Source organism: Rhinoderma darwinii, assembly GCF_050947455.1.
Source record: "Rhinoderma darwinii isolate aRhiDar2 chromosome 4 unlocalized genomic scaffold, aRhiDar2.hap1 SUPER_4_unloc_11, whole genome shotgun sequence".
Classification (NCBI taxonomy): domain Eukaryota; kingdom Metazoa; phylum Chordata; class Amphibia; order Anura; family Rhinodermatidae; genus Rhinoderma; species Rhinoderma darwinii.
Window position 1 is genome coordinate 454,554 of NW_027461755.1, and position 24,411 is coordinate 478,964.

General features: G+C 45.7%; 1 non-coding gene across 1 annotated transcript; it reads left to right on the top strand.

Annotated features, from left to right (window-relative positions):
* Positions 1 to 252: 252 nt before the first annotated feature.
* TRNAA-AGC (transfer RNA alanine (anticodon AGC)) lies at positions 253 to 325 on the top strand. Its single transcript has one exon. It is a non-coding gene; the product is annotated as a tRNA-Ala (tRNA).
* Positions 326 to 24,411: the final 24,086 nt, after the last annotated feature.

The window sequence follows — 24,411 nt, forward strand, 5'->3', positions numbered from 1 at the left end:
TCATTCTGATTTCTTTTCTCTTCCCACAATTCTTCACTCTGTACACTAACGACTCACCTATACTTTTACACCACCCGGCACCCTGTAAGCTCCACGCTCCTTCTGCTTTTACGGGAGAAAGACATCCACACTTAAAAAAAAAAAAAAAAAAGCTTAAAGCTACAGGTTGAAAAGTATGTGATGATCACAATTGTGGTGAATCAGGCACCCCAACATGGAAACCAGCATGGACCCCAACATGGACTGCCAGAAGGGGGATTAGCTCAAATGGTAGAGCGCTCGCTTAGCATGCGAGAGGTAACGGGATCGACCCCCGTATTCTCCAAAGTTTTGGTTTGCCGAGTTTTTCAAAGAGCGGGACAATTCTCCTCTGTTTCCCTACTCATGTAACTCATTTGCAAGCTTAGGAAGCACCCGACAACCAGCTCGGCAAGCCTTCGATAGCTCAGCTGGTAGAGCGGAGGACTGTAGTAGAAAATCAGCAATCCTTAGGTCGCTGGTTCAATTCCGGCTCGAAGGAACTTTTGTTAGTCTCATAGATGATGTTTCAACCTGTCGACAAATGCTCTCCCGGTGCCCTCGTCTTGTATCTATTTTCAGAGGGGTCTCTTGTTTGTGTTGGGTATTTGAAATGGGCATCCGACCGAAACTCTCAGTTGAGAGCCACAGTAGGACTTTCTGTAACTCTGACATGCAACTGAAACAAAAAGAGGGTACAATCATCCCTGGGTGGGCTTGAACCACCAACCTTTTGGTTATCAGACAAAAAAAAGTTTTCACAACCTTCAAGCTTTGCTTGAACCTCCCAGTTTCTCATGTCATGTGTCATCTTCTTTGAAACAGAGTGGCGCATGGAAAGACATTTAGGCCCACAACCAAAGAGGGCCAAAGGCTCTGGACCATTCTTTCTACATTGCAACTATGTCATCCAAATCACTGGGATTTTTTTCTCTTCTCAAAATTTTTCACACTGTACATGTTGAAATGGTCTTACAACCGGTGCCCTCCTCTTCTGGCCGAAACTTTAAGTTGAGAGGCACCATAGGATTTTCTGTAACATGCAACTGAGACAAAAAGAGGACACTGCGGTCCCTGGGTGGGCTTGAACCACCAACCTTCCGGTTAACAGCCGAACGCGCTAACCAATTGCGCCACAGAGACAACCACGCTCCCCCACTTTGATTAAAGTCGTAAAAAAGCCACAACATGGTAAATGGAGTATGTTTCTTAGAGGACCTTCTGATCAACACAATAAAAAGAAGAGAATGATAAAACATAACAACTGCGTGGAACTACAGCCGCCAACAAATGGACAATTGCAACACAGAGATGGCCTCCACATTAGCGTCTTAACAACAGTCAGCGGGTAATAGGCTACCCCTCTCTTTTGGAGGTATGGCAGCAGAGTGGCGCAGCGGAAGCGTGCTGGGCCCATAACCCAGAGGTCGATGGATCGAAACCATCCTCTGCTAAGTGCTCTCTTTTACTCACGCCCCCTGTTACAATTTGGCCATTATCCCCGGTCGGAATCACATGTTTTTCTCGTAAAAATAGAATAGAGACCCCCGATCCCTGACCATCTCATTTTCACGACCTTCAGACTATGCTTTTTATACACGCAACCTCCCAGTTTCTCATGCCACATGTTTTCGCCTTTGCAACAAAGTGGCACAGGCAAAGGCTTTTGGGCCCACAACCAAATGGGCCATTGGATCTAGACCATCTTTTCTACGTTGCGACTTTCTTATTTAAATCATTCTGATTTCTTTTCTCTTCCCACAATTCTTCACTCTGTACACTAACGACTCACCTATACTTTTACACCACCCGGCACCCTGTAAGCTCCACGCTCCTTCTGCTTTTACGGGAGAAAGACATCCACACTTAAAAAAAAAAAAAAAAAAAAGCTTAAAGCTACAGGTTGAAAAGTATGTGATGATCACAATTGTGGTGAATCAGGCACCCCAACATGGAAACCAGCATGGACCCCAACATGGACTGCCAGAAGGGGGATTAGCTCAAATGGTAGAGCGCTCGCTTAGCATGCGAGAGGTAACGGGATCGACGCCCGTATTCTCCAAAGTTTTGGTTTGCCGAGTTTTTCAAAGAGCGGGACAATTCTCCTCTGTTTCCCTACTCATGTAACTCATTTGCAAGCTTAGGAAGCACCCGACAACCAGCTCGGCAAGCCTTCGATAGCTCAGCTGGTAGAGCGGAGGACTGTAGTAGAAAATCAGCAATCCTTAGGTCGCTGGTTCAATTCCGGCTCGAAGGAACTTTTGTTAGTCTCATAGATGATGTTTCAACCTGTCGACAAATGCTCTCCCGGTGCCCTCGTCTTCTATCTATTTTCAGAGGGGTCTCTTGTTTGTGTTGGGTATTTGAAATGGGCATCCGACCGAAACTCTCAGTTGAGAGCCACAGTAGGACTTTCTGTAACTCTGACATGCAACTGAAACAAAAAGAGGGTACAATCATCCCTGGGTGGGCTTGAACCACCAACCTTTTGGTTATCAGACAAAAAAAAGTTTTCACAACCTTCAAGCTTTGCTTGAACCTCCCAGTTTCTCATGTCATGTGTCATCTTCTTTGAAACAGAGTGGCGCATGGAAAGACATTTAGGCCCACAACCAAAGAGGGCCAAAGGCTCTGGACCATTCTTTCTACATTGCAACTATGTCATCCAAATCACTGGGATTTTTTTCTCTTCTCAAAATTTTTCACACTGTACATGTTGAAATGGTCTTACAACCGGTGCCCTCCTCTTCTGGCCGAAACTTTAAGTTGAGAGGCACCATAGGATTTTCTGTAACATGCAACTGAGACAAAAAGAGGACACTGCCGTCCCTGGGTGGGCTTGAACCACCAACCTTCCGGTTAACAGCCGAACGCGCTAACCAATTGCGCCACAGAGACAACCACGCTCCCCCACTTTGATTAAAGTCGTAAAAAAGCCACAACATGGTAAATGGAGTATGTTTCTTAGAGGACCTTCTGATCAACACAATAAAAAGAAGAGAATGATAAAACATAACAACTGCGTGGAACTACAGCCGCCAACAAATGGACAATTGCAACACAGAGATGGCCTCCACATTAGCGTCTTAACAACAGTCAGCGGGTAATAGGCTACCCCTCTCTTTTGGAGGTATGGCAGCAGAGTGGCGCAGCGGAAGCGTGCTGGGCCCATAACCCAGAGGTCGATGGATCGAAACCATCCTCTGCTAAGTGCTCTCTTTTACTCACGCCCCCTGTTACAATTTGGCCATTATCCCCGGTCGGAATCACATGTTTTTCTCGTAAAAATAGAATAGAGACCCCCGATCCCTGACCATCTCATTTTCACGACCTTCAGACTATGCTTTTTATACACGCAACCTCCCAGTTTCTCATGCCACATGTTTTCGCCTTTGCAACAAAGTGGCACAGGCAAAGGCTTTTGGGCCCACAACCAAATGGGCCATTGGATCTAGACCATCTTTTCTACGTTGCGACTTTCTTATTTAAATCATTCTGATTTCTTTTCTCTTCCCACAATTCTTCACTCTGTACACTAACGACTCACCTATACTTTTACACCACCCGGCACCCTGTAAGCTCCACGCTCCTTCTGCTTTTACGGGAGAAAGACATCCACACTTAAAAAAAAAAAAAAAAAAAGCTTAAAGCTACAGGTTGAAAAGTATGTGATGATCACAATTGTGGTGAATCAGGCACCCCAACATGGAAACCAGCATGGACCCCAACATGGACTGCCAGAAGGGGGATTAGCTCAAATGGTAGAGCGCTCGCTTAGCATGCGAGAGGTAACGGGATCGACGCCCGTATTCTCCAAAGTTTTGGTTTGCCGAGTTTTTCAAAGAGCGGGACAATTCTCCTCTGTTTCCCTACTCATGTAACTCATTTGCAAGCTTAGGAAGCACCCGACAACCAGCTCGGCAAGCCTTCGATAGCTCAGCTGGTAGAGCGGAGGACTGTAGTAGAAAATCAGCAATCCTTAGGTCGCTGGTTCAATTCCGGCTCGAAGGAACTTTTGTTAGTCTCATAGATGATGTTTCAACCTGTCGACAAATGCTCTCCCGGTGCCCTCGTCTTCTATCTATTTTCAGAGGGGTCTCTTGTTTGTGTTGGGTATTTGAAATGGGCATCCGACCGAAACTCTCAGTTGAGAGCCACAGTAGGACTTTCTGTAACTCTGACATGCAACTGAAACAAAAAGAGGGTACAATCATCCCTGGGTGGGCTTGAACCACCAACCTTTTGGTTATCAGACAAAAAAAAGTTTTCACAACCTTCAAGCTTTGCTTGAACCTCCCAGTTTCTCATGTCATGTGTCATCTTCTTTGAAACAGAGTGGCGCATGGAAAGACATTTAGGCCCACAACCAAAGAGGGCCAAAGGCTCTGGACCATTCTTTCTACATTGCAACTATGTCATCCAAATCACTGGGATTTTTTTCTCTTCTCAAAATTTTTCACACTGTACATGTTGAAATGGTCTTACAACCGGTGCCCTCCTCTTCTGGCCGAAACTTTAAGTTGAGAGGCACCATAGGATTTTCTGTAACATGCAACTGAGACAAAAAGAGGACACTGCCGTCCCTGGGTGGGCTTGAACCACCAACCTTCCGGTTAACAGCCGAACGCGCTAACCAATTGCGCCACAGAGACAACCACGCTCCCCCACTTTGATTAAAGTCGTAAAAAAGCCACAACATGGTAAATGGAGTATGTTTCTTAGAGGACCTTCTGATCAACACAATAAAAAGAAGAGAATGATAAAACATAACAACTGCGTGGAACTACAGCCGCCAACAAATGGACAATTGCAACACAGAGATGGCCTCCACATTAGCGTCTTAACAACAGTCAGCGGGTAATAGGCTACCCCTCTCTTTTGGAGGTATGGCAGCAGAGTGGCGCAGCGGAAGCGTGCTGGGCCCATAACCCAGAGGTCGATGGATCGAAACCATCCTCTGCTAAGTGCTCTCTTTTACTCACGCCCCCTGTTACAATTTGGCCATTATCCCCGGTCGGAATCACATGTTTTTCTCGTAAAAATAGAATAGAGACCCCCGATCCCTGACCATCTCATTTTCACGACCTTCAGACTATGCTTTTTATACACGCAACCTCCCAGTTTCTCATGCCACATGTTTTCGCCTTTGCAACAAAGTGGCACAGGCAAAGGCTTTTGGGCCCACAACCAAATGGGCCATTGGATCTAGACCATCTTTTCTACGTTGCGACTTTCTTATTTAAATCATTCTGATTTCTTTTCTCTTCCCACAATTCTTCACTCTGTACACTAACGACTCACCTATACTTTTACACCACCCGGCACCCTGTAAGCTCCACGCTCCTTCTGCTTTTACGGGAGAAAGACATCCACACTTAAAAAAAAAAAAAAAAAAAAAAAAGCTTAAAGCTACAGGTTGAAAAGTATGTGATGATCACAATTGTGGTGAATCAGGCACCCCAACATGGAAACCAGCATGGACCCCAACATGGACTGCCAGAAGGGGGATTAGCTCAAATGGTAGAGCGCTCGCTTAGCATGCGAGAGGTAACGGGATCGACGCCCGTATTCTCCAAAGTTTTGGTTTGCCGAGTTTTTCAAAGAGCGGGACAATTCTCCTCTGTTTCCCTACTCATGTAACTCATTTGCAAGCTTAGGAAGCACCCGACAACCAGCTCAGCAAGCCTTCGATAGCTCAGCTGGTAGAGCGGAGGACTGTAGTAGAAAATCAGCAATCCTTAGGTCGCTGGTTCAATTCCGGCTCGAAGGAACTTTTGTTAGTCTCATAGATGATGTTTCAACCTGTCGACAAATGCTCTCCCGGTGCCCTCGTCTTCTATCTATTTTCAGAGGGGTCTCTTGTTTGTGTTGGGTATTTGAAATGGGCATCCGACCGAAACTCTCAGTTGAGAGCCACAGTAGGACTTTCTGTAACTCTGACATGCAACTGAAACAAAAAGAGGGTACAATCATCCCTGGGTGGGCTTGAACCACCAACCTTTTGGTTATCAGACAAAAAAAAGTTTTCACAACCTTCAAGCTTTGCTTGAACCTCCCAGTTTCTCATGTCATGTGTCATCTTCTTTGAAACAGAGTGGCGCATGGAAAGACATTTAGGCCCACAACCAAAGAGGGCCAAAGGCTCTGGACCATTCTTTCTACATTGCAACTATGTCATCCAAATCACTGGGATTTTTTTCTCTTCTCAAAATTTTTCACACTGTACATGTTGAAATGGTCTTACAACCGGTGCCCTCCTCTTCTGGCCGAAACTTTAAGTTGAGAGGCACCATAGGATTTTCTGTAACATGCAACTGAGACAAAAAGAGGACACTGCCGTCCCTGGGTGGGCTTGAACCACCAACCTTCCGGTTAACAGCCGAACGCGCTAACCAATTGCGCCACAGAGACAACCACGCTCCCCCACTTTGATTAAAGTCGTAAAAAAGCCACAACATGGTAAATGGAGTATGTTTCTTAGAGGACCTTCTGATCAACACAATAAAAAGAAGAGAATGATAAAACATAACAACTGCGTGGAACTACAGCCGCCAACAAATGGACAATTGCAACACAGAGATGGCCTCCACATTAGCGTCTTAACAACAGTCAGCGGGTAATAGGCTACCCCTCTCTTTTGGAGGTATGGCAGCAGAGTGGCGCAGCGGAAGCGTGCTGGGCCCATAACCCAGAGGTCGATGGATCGAAACCATCCTCTGCTAAGTGCTCTCTTTTACTCACGCCCCCTGTTACAATTTGGCCATTATCCCCGGTCGGAATCACATGTTTTTCTCGTAAAAATAGAATAGAGACCCCCGATCCCTGACCATCTCATTTTCACGACCTTCAGACTATGCTTCTTATACACGCAACCTCCCAGTTTCTCATGCCACATGTTTTCGCCTTTGCAACAAAGTGGCACAGGCAAAGGCTTTTGGGCCCACAACCAAATGGGCCATTGGATCTAGACCATCTTTTCTACGTTGCGACTTTCTTATTTAAATCATTCTGATTTCTTTTCTCTTCCCACAATTCTTCACTCTGTACACTAACGACTCACCTATACTTTTACACCACCCGGCACCCTGTAAGCTCCACGCTCCTTCTGCTTTTACGGGAGAAAGACATCCACACTTAAAAAAAAAAAAAAAAAAAGCTTAAAGCTACAGGTTGAAAAGTATGTGATGATCACAATTGTGGTGAATCAGGCACCCCAACATGGAAACCAGCATGGACCCCAACATGGACTGCCAGAAGGGGGATTAGCTCAAATGGTAGAGCGCTCGCTTAGCATGCGAGAGGTAACGGGATCGACGCCCGTATTCTCCAAAGTTTTGGTTTGCCGAGTTTTTCAAAGAGCGGGACAATTCTCCTCTGTTTCCCTACTCATGTAACTCATTTGCAAGCTTAGGAAGCACCCGACAACCAGCTCGGCAAGCCTTCGATAGCTCAGCTGGTAGAGCGGAGGACTGTAGTAGAAAATCAGCAATCCTTAGGTCGCTGGTTCAATTCCGGCTCGAAGGAACTTTTGTTAGTCTCATAGATGATGTTTCAACCTGTCGACAAATGCTCTCCCGGTGCCCTCGTCTTCTATCTATTTTCAGAGGGGTCTCTTGTTTGTGTTGGGTATTTGAAATGGGCATCCGACCGAAACTTTCAGTTGAGAGCCACAGTAGGACTTTCTGTAACTCTGACATGCAACTGAAACAAAAAGAGGGTACAATCATCCCTGGGTGGGCTTGAACCACCAACCTTTTGGTTATCAGACAAAAAAAAGTTTTCACAACCTTCAAGCTTTGCTTGAACCTCCCAGTTTCTCATGTCATGTGTCATCTTCTTTGAAACAGAGTGGCGCATGGAAAGACATTTAGGCCCACAACCAAAGAGGGCCAAAGGCTCTGGACCATTCTTTCTACATTGCAACTATGTCATCCAAATCACTGGGATTTTTTTCTCTTCTCAAAATTTTTCACACTGTACATGTTGAAATGGTCTTACAACCGGTGCCCTCCTCTTCTGGCCGAAACTTTAAGTTGAGAGGCACCATAGGATTTTCTGTAACATGCAACTGAGACAAAAAGAGGACACTGCCGTCCCTGGGTGGGCTTGAACCACCAACCTTCCGGTTAACAGCCGAACGCGCGAACCAATTGCGCCACAGAGACAACCACGCTCCCCCACTTTGATTAAAGTCCTAAAAAAGCCACAACATGGTAAATGGAGTATGTTTCTTAGAGGACCTTCTGATCAACACAATAAAAAGAAGAGAATGATAAAACATAACAACTGCGTGGAACTACAGCCGCCAACAAATGGACAATTGCAACACAGAGATGGCCTCCACATTAGCGTCTTAACAACAGTCAGCGGGTAATAGGCTACCCCTCTCTTTTGGAGGTATGGCAGCAGAGTGGCGCAGCGGAAGCGTGCTGGGCCCATAACCCAGAGGTCGATGCATCGAAACCATCCTCTGCTAAGTGCTCTCTTTTACTCACGCCCCCTGTTACAATTTGGCCATTATCCCCGGTCGGAATCACATGTTTTTCTCGTAAAAATAGAATAGAGACCCCCGATCCCTGACCATCTCATTTTCACGACCTTCAGACTATGCTTTTTATACACGCAACCTCCCAGTTTCTCATGCCACATGTTTTCGCCTTTGCAACAAAGTGGCACAGGCAAAGGCTTTTGGGCCCACAACCAAATGGGCCATTGGATCTAGACCATCTTTTCTATGTTGCGACTTTCTTATTTAAATCATTCTGATTTCTTTTCTCTTCCCACAATTCTTCACTCTGTACACTAACGACTCACCTATACTTTTACACCACCCGGCACCCTGTAAGCTCCACGCTCCTTCTGCTTTTACGGGAGAAAGACATCCACACTTAAAAAAAAAAAAAAAAAAAAAAAAGCTTAAAGCTACAGGTTGAAAAGTATGTGATGATCACAATTGTGGTGAATCAGGCACCCCAACATGGAAACCAGCATGGACCCCAACATGGACTGCCAGAAGGGGGATTAGCTCAAATGGTAGAGCGCTCGCTTAGCATGCGAGAGGTAACGGGATCGACGCCCGTATTCTCCAAAGTTTTGGTTTGCCGAGTTTTTCAAAGAGCGGGACAATTCTCCTCTGTTTCCCTACTCATGTAACTCATTTGCAAGCTTAGGAAGCACCCGACAACCAGCTCGGCAAGCCTTCGATAGCTCAGCTGGTAGAGCGGAGGACTGTAGTAGAAAATCAGCAATCCTTAGGTCGCTGGTTCAATTCCGGCTCGAAGGAACTTTTGTTAGTCTCATAGATGATGTTTCAACCTGTCGACAAATGCTCTCCCGGTGCCCTCGTCTTCTATCTATTTTCAGAGGGGTCTCTTGTTTGTGTTGGGTATTTGAAATGGGCATCCGACCGAAACTCTCAGTTGAGAGCCACAGTAGGACTTTCTGTAACTCTGACATGCAACTGAAACAAAAAGAGGGTACAATCATCCCTGGGTGGGCTTGAACCACCAACCTTTTGGTTATCAGACAAAAAAAAGTTTTCACAACCTTCAAGCTTTGCTTGAACCTCCCAGTTTCTCATGTCATGTGTCATCTTCTTTGAAACAGAGTGGCGCATGGAAAGACATTTAGGCCCACAACCAAAGAGGGCCAAAGGCTCTGGACCATTCTTTCTACATTGCAACTATGTCATCCAAATCACTGGGATTTTTTTCTCTTCTCAAAATTTTTCACACTGTACATGTTGAAATGGTCTTACAACCGGTGCCCTCCTCTTCTGGCCGAAACTTTAAGTTGAGAGGCACCATAGGATTTTCTGTAACATGCAACTGAGACAAAAAGAGGACACTGCCGTCCCTGGGTGGGCTTGAACCACCAACCTTCCGGTTAACAGCCGAACGCGCTAACCAATTGCGCCACAGAGACAACCACGCTCCCCCACTTTGATTAAAGTCGTAAAAAAGCCACAACATGGTAAATGGAGTATGTTTCTTAGAGGACCTTCTGATCAACACAATAAAAAGAAGAGAATGATAAAACATAACAACTGCGTGGAACTACAGCCGCCAACAAATGGACAATTGCAACACAGAGATGGCCTCCACATTAGCGTCTTAACAACAGTCAGCGGGTAATAGGCTACCCCTCTCTTTTGGAGGTATGGCAGCAGAGTGGCGTAGCGGAAGCGTGCTGGGCCCATAACCCAGAGGTCGATGCATCGAAACCATCCTCTGCTAAGTGCTCTCTTTTACTCACGCCCCCTGTTACAATTTGGCCATTATCCCCGGTCGGAATCACATGTTTTTCTCGTAAAAATAGAATAGAGACCCCCGATCCCTGACCATCTCATTTTCACGACCTTCAGACTATGCTTTTTATACACGCAACCTCCCAGTTTCTCAAGCCACATGTTTTCGCCTTTGCAACAAAGTGGCACAGGCAAAGGCTTTTGGGCCCACAACCAAATGGGCCATTGGATCTAGACCATCTTTTCTACGTTGCGACTTTCTTATTTAAAGGAACAGTGTCATGGCAAATAATTTTTGTTATATGTTAAAGATGTTAGTGCTTTAATAAAAACGTTTTTATTCATTTGTGTGTTTGTGTTTTACTTTTTCTTATTTTTACACTTTTTCTTCCCTATGGGGGCTGCCATTTTTTGTTCCATTTCTGTGTGTGTCGATTAACGACACACACAGACATGGAGTACGGCAGCCACAGTCCCATAGGGACTGCGAACGGCTCCCGTCCCATTGACTGCCGTGTACGGCGTCTGTGTGGGAACTGCGCATGCGCCGCTCCCACACAGTCCTATTCGAAATTGGCGCCGTCCGGCGCCATTTTCCTGTGGACCGGAAGTCGCGGCCGGACTGTAATATTACTACTTCCGGTCGCGGCTTCCGGACTTGTGCACATGGAACAGCGGCAGCAAACGGAGCGGACGGGCCAGAGGGAGCCGCGGCGGCAGGAGCAGGTAAGAGATTTCAATGTATGTTAGTGTTTGTGTGTGTTTACTACTATATGTAAACCTACTACACTGTGGGTTACCTCAAAAAATGGCGACACGCAGTGTAGCAGGTTAAACCTTTCAAACCCCTCGTTTATCCCGGCACTAGCCAGGATAAAGGAGGGGGGGATGCTGAGAGCTCACTAGAGCGAGGGCTTTTAACCCAATGTTGCAATGCTGCAATTTTGGGAACAGCCCCATCTAGTGGCCAAAAATGGGTAGTATTATAAATTAGAAATAATTTATAATATTACATGGCTCGTGCCAAAAAAAAAAAAAAAAATTTGAACAATGTTTAATCACCCACACACTAAATGTTTAATTTTTAAAAAAAATACATGTTTTTAGGGCAACACCATGCCTTTAAATCATTCTGATTTCTTTTCTCTTCCCACAATTCTTCACTCTGTACACTAACGACTCACCTATACTTTTACACCACCCGGCACCCTGTAAGCTCCACGCTCCTTCTGCTTTTACGGGAGAAAGACATCCACACTTAAAAAAAAAAAAAAAAAAAAAGCTTAAAGCTACAGGTTGAAAAGTATGTGATGATCACAATTGTGGTGAATCAGGCACCCCAACATGGAAACCAGCATGGACCCCAACATGGACTGCCAGAAGGGGGATTAGCTCAAATGGTAGAGCGCTCGCTTAGCATGCGAGAGGTAACGGGATCGACGCCCGTATTCTCCAAAGTTTTGGTTTGCCGAGTTTTTCAAAGAGCGGGACAATTCTCCTCTGTTTCCCTACTCATGTAACTCATTTGCAAGCTTAGGAAGCACCCGACAACCAGCTCGGCAAGCCTTCGATAGCTCAGCTGGTAGAGCGGAGGACTGTAGTAGAAAATCAGCAATCCTTAGGTCGCTGGTTCAATTCCGGCTCGAAGGAACTTTTGTTAGTCTCATAGATGATGTTTCAACCTGTCGACAAATGCTCTCCCGGTGCCCTCGTCTTCTATCTATTTTCAGAGGGGTCTCTTGTTTGTGTTGGGTATTTGAAATGGGCATCCGACCGAAACTCTCAGTTGAGAGCCACAGTAGGACTTTCTGTAACTCTGACATGCAACTGAAACAAAAAGAGGGTACAATCATCCCTGGGTGGGCTTGAACCACCAACCTTTTGGTTATCAGACAAAAAAAAGTTTTCACAACCTTCACTTGAACCTCCCAGTTTCTCATGTCATGTGTCATCTTCTTTGAAACAGAGTGGCGCATGGAAAGACATTTAGGCCCACAACCAAAGAGGGCCAAAGGCTCTGGACCATTCTTTCTACATTGCAACTATGTCATCCAAATCACTGGGATTTTTTTCTCTTCTCAAAATTTTTCACACTGTACATGTTGAAATGGTCTTACAACCGGTGCCCTCCTCTTCTGGCCGAAACTTTAAGTTGAGAGGCACCATAGGATTTTCTGTAACATGCAACTGAGACAAAAGGAGGACACTGCCGTCCCTGGGTGGGCTTGAACCACCAACCTTCCGGTTAACAGCCGAACGCGCTAACCAATTGCGCCACAGAGACAACCACGCTCCCCCACTTTGATTAAAGTCGTAAAAAAGCCACAACATGGTAAATGGAGTATGTTTCTTAGAGGACCTTCTGATCAACACAATAAAAAGAAGAGAATGATAAAACATAACAACTGCGTGGAACTACAGCCGCCAACAAATGGACAATTGCAACACAGAGATGGCCTCCACATTAGCGTCTTAACAACAGTCAGCGGGTAATAGGCTACCCCTCTCTTTTGGAGGTATGGCAGCAGAGTGGCGCAGCGGAAGCGTGCTGGGCCCATAACCCAGAGGTCGATGGATCGAAACCATCCTCTGCTAAGTGCTCTCTTTTACTCACGCCCCCTGTTACAATTTGGCCATTATCCCCGGTCGGAATCACATGTTTTTCTCGTAAAAATAGAATAGAGACCCCCGATCCCTGACCATCTCATTTTCACGACCTTCAGACTATGCTTTTTATACACGCAACCTCCCAGTTTCTCATGCCACATGTTTTCGCCTTTGCAACAAAGTGGCACAGGCAAAGGCTTTTGGGCCCACAACCAAATGGGCCATTGGATCTAGACCATCTTTTCTACGTTGCGACTTTCTTATTTAAATCATTCTGATTTCTTTTCTCTTCCCACAATTCTTCACTCTGTACACTAACGACTCACCTATACTTTTACACCACCCGGCACCCTGTAAGCTCCACGCTCCTTCTGCTTTTACGGGAGAAAGACATCCACACTTAAAAAAAAAAAAAAAAAAAAAAAGCTTAAAGCTACAGGTTGAAAAGTATGTGATGATCACAATTGTGGTGAATCAGGCACCCCAACATGGAAACCAGCATGGACCCCAACATGGACTGCCAGAAGGGGGATTAGCTCAAATGGTAGAGCGCTCGCTTAGCATGCGAGAGGTAACGGGATCGACGCCCGTATTCTCCAAAGTTTTGGTTTGCCGAGTTTTTCAAAGAGCGGGACAATTCTCCTCTGTTTCCCTACTCATGTAACTCATTTGCAAGCTTAGGAAGCACCCGACAACCAGCTCGGCAAGCCTTCGATAGCTCAGCTGGTAGAGCGGAGGACTGTAGTAGAAAATCAGCAATCCTTAGGTCGCTGGTTCAATTCCGGCTCGAAGGAACTTTTGTTAGTCTCATAGATGATGTTTCAACCTGTCGACAAATGCTCTCCCGGTGCCCTCGTCTTCTATCTATTTTCAGAGGGGTCTCTTGTTTGTGTTGGGTATTTGAAATGGGCATCCGACCGAAACTCTCAGTTGAGAGCCACAGTAGGACTTTCTGTAACTCTGACATGCAACTGAAACAAAAAGAGGGTACAATCATCCCTGGGTGGGCTTGAACCACCAACCTTTTGGTTATCAGACAAAAAAAAGTTTTCACAACCTTCAAGCTTTGCTTGAACCTCCCAGTTTCTCATGTCATGTGTCATCTGCTTTGAAACAGAGTGGCGCATGGAAAGACATTTAGGCCCACAACCAAAGAGGGCCAAAGGCTCTGGACCATTCTTTCTACATTGCAACTATGTCATCCAAATCACTGGGATTTTTTTCTCTTCTCAAAATTTTTCACACTGTACATGTTGAAATGGTCTTACAACCGGTGCCCTCCTCTTCTGGCCGAAACTTTAAGTTGAGAGGCACCATAGGATTTTCTGTAACATGCAACTGAGACAAAAAGAGGACACTGCCGTCCCTGGGTGGGCTTGAACCACCAACCTTCCGGTTAACAGCCGAACGCGCTAACCAATTGCGCCACAGAGACAACCACGCTCCCCCACTTTGATTAAAGTCGTAAAAAAGCCACAACATGGTAAATGGAGTATGTTTCTTAGAGGACCTTCTGATCAACACAATAAAAAGAAGAGAATGATAAAACATAACAACTGCGTGGAACTACAGCCGCCAACAAATGGACAATTGCAACACAGAGATGGCCTCCACATTAGCGTCTTAACAACAGTCAGCGGGTAATAGGCTACCCCTCTCTTTTGGAGGTATGGCAGCAGAGTGGCGCAGCGGAAGCGTGCTGGGCCCATAACCCAGAGGTCGATGGATCGAAACCATCCTCTGCTAAGTGCTCTCTTTTACTCACGCCCCCTGTTACAATTTGGCCATTATCCCCGGTCGGAATCACATGTTTTTCTCGTAAAAATAGAATAGAGACCCCCGATCCCTGACCATCTCATTTTCACGACCTTCAGACTATGCTTTTTATACACGCAACCTCCCAGTTTCTCATGCCACATGTTTTCGCCTTTGCAACAAAGTGGCACAGGCAAAGGCTTTTGGGCCCACAACCAAATGGGCCATTGGATCTAGACCATCTTTTCTACGTTGCGACTTTCTTATTTAAATCATTCTGATTTCTTTTCTCTTCCCACAATTCTTCACTCTGTACACTAACGACTCACCTATACTTTTACACCACCCGGCACCCTGTAAGCTCCACGCTCCTTCTGCTTTTACGGGAGAAAGACATCCACACTTAAAAAAAAAAAAAAAAAAAAAAAAAGCTTAAAGCTACAGGTTGAAAAGTATGTGATGATCACAATTGTGGTGAATCAGGCACCCCAACATGGAAACCAGCATGGACCCCAACATGGACTGCCAGAAGGGGGATTAGCTCAAATGGTAGAGCGCTCGCTTAGCATGCGAGAGGTAACGGGATCGACGCCCGTATTCTCCAAAGTTTTGGTTTGCCGAGTTTTTCAAAGAGCGGGACAATTCTCCTCTGTTTCCCTACTCATGTAACTCATTTGCAAGCTTAGGAAGCACCCGACAACCAGCTCGGCAAGCCTTCGATAGCTCAGCTGGTAGAGCGGAGGACTGTAGTAGAAAATCAGCAATCCTTAGGTCGCTGGTTCAATTCCGGCTCGAAGGAACTTTTGTTAGTCTCATAGATGATGTTTCAACCTGTCGACAAATGCTCTCCCGGTGCCCTCGTCTTCTATCTATTTTCAGAGGGGTCTCTTGTTTGTGTTGGGTATTTGAAATGGGCATCCGACCGAAACTCTCAGTTGAGAGCCACAGTAGGACTTTCTGTAACTCTGACATGCAACTGAAACAAAAAGAGGGTACAATCATCCCTGGGTGGGCTTGAACCACCAACCTTTTGGTTATCAGACAAAAAAAAGTTTTCACAACCTTCAAGCTTTGCTTGAACCTCCCAGTTTCTCATGTCATGTGTCATCTTCTTTGAAACAGAGTGGCGCATGGAAAGACATTTAGGCCCACAACCAAAGAGGGCCAAAGGCTCTGGACCATTCTTTCTACATTGCAACTATGTCATCCAAATCACTGGGATTTTTTTCTCTTCTCAAAATTTTTCACACTGTACATGTTGAAATGGTCTTACAACCGGTGCCCTCCTCTTCTGGCCGAAACTTTAAGTTGAGAGGCACCATAGGATTTTCTGTAACATGCAACTGAGACAAAAAGAGGACACTGCCGTCCCTGGGTGGGCTTGAACCACCAACCTTCCGGTTAACAGCCGAACGCGCTAACCAATTGCGCCACAGAGACAACCACGCTCCCCCACTTTGATTAAAGTCGTAAAAAAGCCACAACATGGTAAATGGAGTATGTTTCTTAGAGGACCTTCTGATCAACACAATAAAAAGAAGAGAATGATAAAACATAACAACTGCGTGGAACTACAGCCGCCAACAAATGGACAATTGCAACACAGAGATGGCCTCCACATTAGCGTCTTAACAACAGTCAGCGGGTAATAGGCTACCCCTCTCTTTTGGAGGTATGGCAGCAGAGTGGCGCAGCGGAAGCGTGCTGGGCCCATAACCCAGAGGTCGATGGATCGAAACCATCCTCTGCTAAGTGCTCTCTTTTACTCACGCCCCCTGTTACAATTTGGCCATTATCCCCGGTCGGAATCACATGTTTTTCTCGTAAAAATAGAATAGAGACCCCCGATCCCTGACCATCTCATTTTCACGACCTTCAGACTATGCTTTTTATACACGCAACCTCCCAGTTTCTCATGCCACATGTTTTCGCCTTTGCAACAAAGTGGCACAGGCAAAGGCTTTTGGGCCCACAACCAAATGGGCCATTGGATCTAGACCATCTTTTCTACGTTGCGACTTTCTTATTTAAATCATTCTGATTTCTTTTCTCTTCCCACAATTCTTCACTCTGTACACTAACGACTCACCTATACTTTTACACCACCCGGCACCCTGTAAGCTCCACGCTCCTTCTGCTTTTACGGGAGAAAGACATCCACACTTAAAAAAAAAAAAAAAAAAAAAAAAAGCTTAAAGCTACAGGTTGAAAAGTATGTGATGATCACAATTGTGGTGAATCAGGCACCCCAACATGGAAACCAGCATGGACCCCAACATGGACTGCCAGAAGGGGGATTAGCTCAAATGGTAGAGCGCTCGCTTAGCATGCGAGAGGTAACGGGATCGACGCCCGTATTCTCCAAAGTTTTGGTTTGCCGAGTTTTTCAAAGAGCGGGACAATTCTCCTCTGTTTCCCTACTCATGTAACTCATTTGCAAGCTTAGGAAGCACCCGACAACCAGCTCGGCAAGCCTTCGATAGCTCAGCTGGTAGAGCGGAGGACTGTAGTAGAAAATCAGCAATCCTTAGGTCGCTGGTTCAATTCCGGCTCGAAGGAACTTTTGTTAGTCTCATAGATGATGTTTCAACCTGTCGACAAATGCTCTCCCGGTGCCCTCGTCTTCTATCTATTTTCAGAGGGGTCTCTTGTTTGTGTTGGGTATTTGAAATGGGCATCCGACCGAAACTCTCAGTTGAGAGCCACAGTAGGACTTTCTGTAACTCTGACATGCAACTGAAACAAAAAGAGGGTACAATCATCCCTGGGTGGGCTTGAACCACCAACCTTTTGGTTATCAGACAAAAAAAAGTTTTCACAACCTTCAAGCTTTGCTTGAACCTCCCAGTTTCTCATGTCATGTGTCATCTTCTTTGAAACAGAGTGGCGCATGGAAAGACATTTAGGCCCACAACCAAAGAGGGCCAAAGGCTCTGGACCATTCTTTCTACATTGCAACTATGTCATCCAAATCACTGGGATTTTTTTCTCTTCTCAAAATTTTTCACACTGTACATGTTGAAATGGTCTTACAACCGGTGCCCTCCTCTTCTGGCCGAAACTTTAAGTTGAGAGGCACCATAGGATTTTCTGTAACATGCAACTGAGACAAAAAGAGGACACTGCCGTCCCTGGGTGGGCTTGAACCACCAACCTTCCGGTTAACAGCCGAACGCGCTAACCAATTGCGCCACAGAGACAACCACGCTCCCCCACTTTGATTAAAGTCGTAAAAAAGCCACAACATGGTAAATGGAGTATGTTTCTTAGAGGACCTTCTGATCAACACAATAAAAAGAAGAGAATGATAAAACATAACAACTGCGTGGAACTACAGCCGCCAACAAATGGACAATTGCAACACAGAGATGGCCTCCACATTAGCGTCTTAACAACAGTCAGCGGGTAATAGGCTACCCCTCTCTTTTGGAGGTATGGCAGCAGAGTGGCGCAGCGGAAGCGTGCTGGGCCCATAACCCAGAGGTCGATGCATCGAAACCATCCTCTGCTAAGTGCTCTCTTTTACTCACGCCCCCTGTTACAATTTGGCCATTATCCCCGGTCGGAATCACATGTTTTTCTCGTAAAAATAGAATAGAGACCCCCGATCCCTGACCATCTCATTTTCACGACCTTCAGACTATGCTTTTTATACACGCAACCTCCCAGTTTCTCATGCCACATGTTTTCGCCTTTGCAACAAAGTGGCACAGGCAAAGGCTTTTGGGCCCACAACCAAATGGGCCATTGGATCTAGACCATCTTTTCTACGTTGCGACTTTCTTATTTAAATCATTCTGATTTCTTTTCTCTTCCCACAATTCTTCACTCTGTACACTAACGACTCACCTATACTTTTACACCACCCGGCACCCTGTAAGCTCCACGCTCCTTCTGCTTTTACGGGAGAAAGACATCCACACTTAAAAAAAAAAAAAAAAAAAAAAAGCTTAAAGCTACAGGTTGAAAAGTATGTGATGATCACAATTGTGGTGAATCAGGCACCCCAACATGGAAACCAGCATGGACCCCAACATGGACTGCCAGAAGGGGGATTAGCTCAAATGGTAGAGCGCTCGCTTAGCATGCGAGAGGTAACGGGATCGACGCCCGTATTCTCCAAAGTTTTGGTTTGCCGAGTTTTTCAAAGAGCGGGACAATTCTCCTCTGTTTCCCTACTCATGTAACTCATTTGCAAGCTTAGGAAGCACCCGACAACCAGCTCGGCAAGCCTTCGATAGCTCAGCTGGTAGAGCGGAGGACTGTAGTAGAAAATCAGCAATCCTTAGGTCGCTGGTTCAATTCCGGCTCGAAGGAACTTTTGTTAGTCTCATAGATGATGTTTCAACCTGTCGACAAATGCTCTCCCGGTGCCCTCGTCTTCTATCTATTTTCAGAGGGGTCTCTTGTTTGTGTTGGGTATTTGAAATGGGCATCCGACCGAAACTCTCAGTTGAGAGCCACAGTAGGACTTTCTGTAACTCTGACATGCAACTGAAACAAAAAGAGGGTACAATCATCCCTGGGTGGGCTTGAACCACCAACCTTTTGGTTATCAGACAAAAAAAAGTTTTCACAACCTTCAAGCTTTGCTTGAACCTCCCAGTTTCTCATGTCATGTGTCATCTGCTTTGAAACAGAGTGGCGCATGGAAAGACATTTAGGCCCACAACCAAAGAGGGCCAAAGGCTCTGGACCATTCTTTCTACATTGCAACTATGTCATCCAAATCACTGGGATTTTTTTCTCTTCTCAAAATTTTTCACACTGTACATGTTGAAATGGTCTTACAACCGGTGCCCTCCTCTTCTGGCCGAAACTTTAAGTTGAGAGGCACCATAGGATTTTCTGTAACATGCAACTGAGACAAAAAGAGGACACTGCCGTCCCTGGGTGGGCTTGAACCACCAACCTTCCGGTTAACAGCCGAACGCGCTAACCAATTGCGCCACAGAGACAACCACGCTCCCCCACTTTGATTAAAGTCGTAAAAAAGCCACAACATGGTAAATGGAGTATGTTTCTTAGAGGACCTTCTGATCAACACAATAAAAAGAAGAGAATGATAAAACATAACAACTGCGTGGAACTACAGCCGCCAACAAATGGACAATTGCAACACAGAGATGGCCTCCACATTAGCGTCTTAACAACAGTCAGCGGGTAATAGGCTACCCCTCTCTTTTGGAGGTATGGCAGCAGAGTGGCGCAGCGGAAGCGTGCTGGGCCCATAACCCAGAGGTCGATGCATCGAAACCATCCTCTGCTAAGTGCTCTCTTTTACTCACGCCCCCTGTTACAATTTGGCCATTATCCCCGGTCGGAATCACATGTTTTTCTCGTAAAAATAGAATAGAGACCCCCGATCCCTGACCATCTCATTTTCACGACCTTCAGACTATGCTTTTTATACACGCAACCTCCCAGTTTCTCATGCCACATGTTTTCGCCTTTGCAACAAAGTGGCACAGGCAAAGGCTTTTGGGCCCACAACCAAATGGGCCATTGGATCTAGACCATCTTTTCTACGTTGCGACTTTCTTATTTAAATCATTCTGATTTCTTTTCTCTTCCCACAATTCTTCACTCTGTACACTAACGACTCACCTATACTTTTACACCACCCGGCACCCTGTAAGCTCCACGCTCCTTCTGCTTTTACGGGAGAAAGACATCCACACTTAAAAAAAAAAAAAAAAAAAAAAAAAGCTTAAAGCTACAGGTTGAAAAGTATGTGATGATCACAATTGTGGTGAATCAGGCACCCCAACATGGAAACCAGCATGGACCCCAACATGGACTGCCAGAAGGGGGATTAGCTCAAATGGTAGAGCGCTCGCTTAGCATGCGAGAGGTAACGGGATCGACGCCCGTATTCTCCAAAGTTTTGGTTTGCCGAGTTTTTCAAAGAGCGGGACAATTCTCCTCTGTTTCCCTACTCATGTAACTCATTTGCAAGCTTAGGAAGCACCCGACAACCAGCTCGGCAAGCCTTCGATAGCTCAGCTGGTAGAGCGGAGGACTGTAGTAGAAAATCAGCAATCCTTAGGTCGCTGGTTCAATTCCGGCTCGAAGGAACTTTTGTTAGTCTCATAGATGATGTTTCAACCTGTCGACAAATGCTCTCCCGGTGCCCTCGTCTTCTATCTATTTTCAGAGGGGTCTCTTGTTTGTGTTGGGTATTTGAAATGGGCATCCGACCGAAACTCTCAGTTGAGAGCCACAGTAGGACTTTCTGTAACTCTGACATGCAACTGAAACAAAAAGAGGGTACAATCATCCCTGGGTGGGCTTGAACCACCAACCTTTTGGTTATCAGACAAAAAAAAGTTTTCACAACCTTCAAGCTTTGCTTGAACCTCCCAGTTTCTCATGTCATGTGTCATCTTCTTTGAAACAGAGTGGCGCATGGAAAGACATTTAGGCCCACAACCAAAGAGGGCCAAAGGCTCTGGACCATTCTTTCTACATTGCAACTATGTCATCCAAATCACTGGGATTTTTTTCTCTTCTCAAAATTTTTCACACTGTACATGTTGAAATGGTCTTACAACCGGTGCCCTCCTCTTCTGGCCGAAACTTTAAGTTGAGAGGCACCATAGGATTTTCTGTAACATGCAACTGAGACAAAAAGAGGACACTGCCGTCCCTGGGTGGGCTTGAACCACCAACCTTCCGGTTAACAGCCGAACGCGCTAACCAATTGCGCCACAGAGACAACCACGCTCCCCCACTTTGATTAAAGTCGTAAAAAAGCCACAACATGGTAAATGGAGTATGTTTCTTAGAGGACCTTCTGATCAACACAATAAAAAGAAGAGAATGATAAAACATAACAACTGCATGGAACTACAGCCGCCAACAAATGGACAATTGCAACACAGAGATGGCCTCCACATTAGCGTCTTAACAACAGTCAGCGGGTAATAGGCTACCCCTCTCTTTTGGAGGTATGGCAGCAGAGTGGCGCAGCGGAAGCGTGCTGGGCCCATAACCCAGAGGTCGATGGATCGAAACCATCCTCTGCTAAGTGCTCTCTTTTACTCACGCCCCCTGTTACAATTTGGCCATTATCCCCGGTCGGAATCACATGTTTTTCTCGTAAAAATAGAATAGAGACCCCCGATCCCTGACCATCTCATTTTCACGACCTTCAGACTATGCTTTTTATACACGCAACCTCCCAGTTTCTCATGCCACATGTTTTCGCCTTTGCAACAAAGTGGCACAGGCAAAGGCTTTTGGGCCCACAACCAAATGGGCCATTGGATCTAGACCATCTTTTCTACGTTGCGACTTTCTTATTTAAATCATTCTGATTTCTTTTCTCTTCCCACAATTCTTCACTCTGTACACTAACGACTCACCTATACTTTTACACCACCCGGCACCCTGTAAGCTCCACGCTCCTTCTGCTTTTACGGGAGAAAGACATCCACACTTAAAAAAAAAAAAAAAAAAAAAAAGCTTAAAGCTACAGGTTGAAAAGTATGTGATGATCACAATTGTGGTGAATCAGGCACCCCAACATGGAAACCAGCATGGACCCCAACATGGACTGCCAGAAGGGGGATTAGCCCAAATGGTAGAGCGCTCGCTTAGCATGCGAGAGGTAACGGGATCGACGCCCGTATTCTCCAAAGTTTTGGTTTGCCGAGTTTTTCAAAGAGCGGGACAATTCTCCTCTGTTTCCCTACTCATGTAACTCATTTGCAAGCTTAGGAAGCACCCGACAACCAGCTCGGCAAGCCTTCGATAGCTCAGCTGGTAGAGCGGAGGACTGTAGTAGAAAATCAGCAATCCTTAGGTCGCTGGTTCAATTCCGGCTCGAAGGAACTTTTGTTAGTCTCATAGATGATGTTTCAACCTGTCGACAAATGCTCTCCCGGTGCCCTCGTCTTCTATCTATTTTCAGAGGGGTCTCTTGTTTGTGTTGGGTATTTGAAATGGGCATCCGACCGAAACTCTCAGTTGAGAGCCACAGTAGGACTTTCTGTAACTCTGACATGCAACTGAAACAAAAAGAGGGTACAATCATCCCTGGGTGGGCTTGAACCACCAACCTTTTGGTTATCAGACAAAAAAAAGTTTTCACAACCTTCAAGCTTTGCTTGAACCTCCCAGTTTCTCATGTCATGTGTCATCTTCTTTGAAACAGAGTGGCGCATGGAAAGACATTTAGGCCCACAACCAAAGAGGGCCAAAGGCTCTGGACCATTCTTTCTACATTGCAACTATGTCATCCAAATCACTGGGATTTTTTTCTCTTCTCAAAATTTTTCACACTGTACATGTTGAAATGGTCTTACAACCGGTGCCCTCCTCTTCTGGCCGAAACTTTAAGTTGAGAGGCACCATAGGATTTTCTGTAACATGCAACTGAGACAAAAAGAGGACACTGCCGTCCCTGGGTGGGCTTGAACCACCAACCTTCCGGTTAACAGCCGAACGCGCTAACCAATTGCGCCACAGAGACAACCACGCTCCCCCACTTTGATTAAAGTCGTAAAAAAGCCACAACATGGTAAATGGAGTATGTTTCTTAGAGGACCTTCTGATCAACACAATAAAAAGAAGAGAATGATAAAACATAACAACTGCGTGGAACTACAGCCGCCAACAAATGGACAATTGCAACACAGAGATGGCCTCCACATTAGCGTCTTAACAACAGTCAGCGGGTAATAGGCTACCCCTCTCTTTTGGAGGTATGGCAGCAGAGTGGCGCAGCGGAAGCGTGCTGGGCCCATAACCCAGAGGTCGATGCATCGAAACCATCCTCTGCTAAGTGCTCTCTTTTACTCACGCCCCCTGTTACAATTTGGCCATTATCCCCGGTCGGAATCACATGTTTTTCTCGTAAAAATAGAATAGAGACCCCCGATCCCTGACCATCTCATTTTCACGACCTTCAGACTATGCTTTTTATACACGCAACCTCCCAGTTTCTCATGCCACATGTTTTCGCCTTTGCAACAAAGTGGCACAGGCAAAGGCTTTTGGGCCCACAACCAAATGGGCCATTGGATCTAGACCATCTTTTCTACGTTGCGACTTTCTTATTTAAATCATTCTGATTTCTTTTCTCTTCCCACAATTCTTCACTCTGTACACTAACGACTCACCTATACTTTTACACCACCCGGCACCCTGTAAGCTCCACGCTCCTTCTGCTTTTACGGGAGAAAGACATCCACACTTAAAAAAAAAAAAAAAAAAAAAAAGCTTAAAGCTACAGGTTGAAAAGTATGTGATGATCACAATTGTGGTGAATCAGGCACCCCAACATGGAAACCAGCATGGACCCCAACATGGACTGCCAGAAGGGGGATTAGCTCAAATGGTAGAGCGCTCGCTTAGCATGCGAGAGGTAACGGGATCGACGCCCGTATTCTCCAAAGTTTTGGTTTGCCGAGTTTTTCAAAGAGCGGGACAATTCTCCTCTGTTTCCCTACTCATGTAACTCATTTGCAAGCTTAGGAAGCACCCGACAACCAGCTCGGCAAGCCTTCGATAGCTCAGCTGGTAGAGCGGAGGACTGTAGTAGAAAATCAGCAATCCTTAGGTCGCTGGTTCAATTCCGGCTCGAAGGAACTTTTGTTAGTCTCATAGATGATGTTTCAACCTGTCGACAAATGCTCTCCCGGTGCCCTCGTCTTCTATCTATTTTCAGAGGGGTCTCTTGTTTGTGTTGGGTATTTGAAATGGGCATCCGACCGAAACTCTCAGTTGAGAGCCACAGTAGGACTTTCTGTAACTCTGACATGCAACTGAAACAAAAAGAG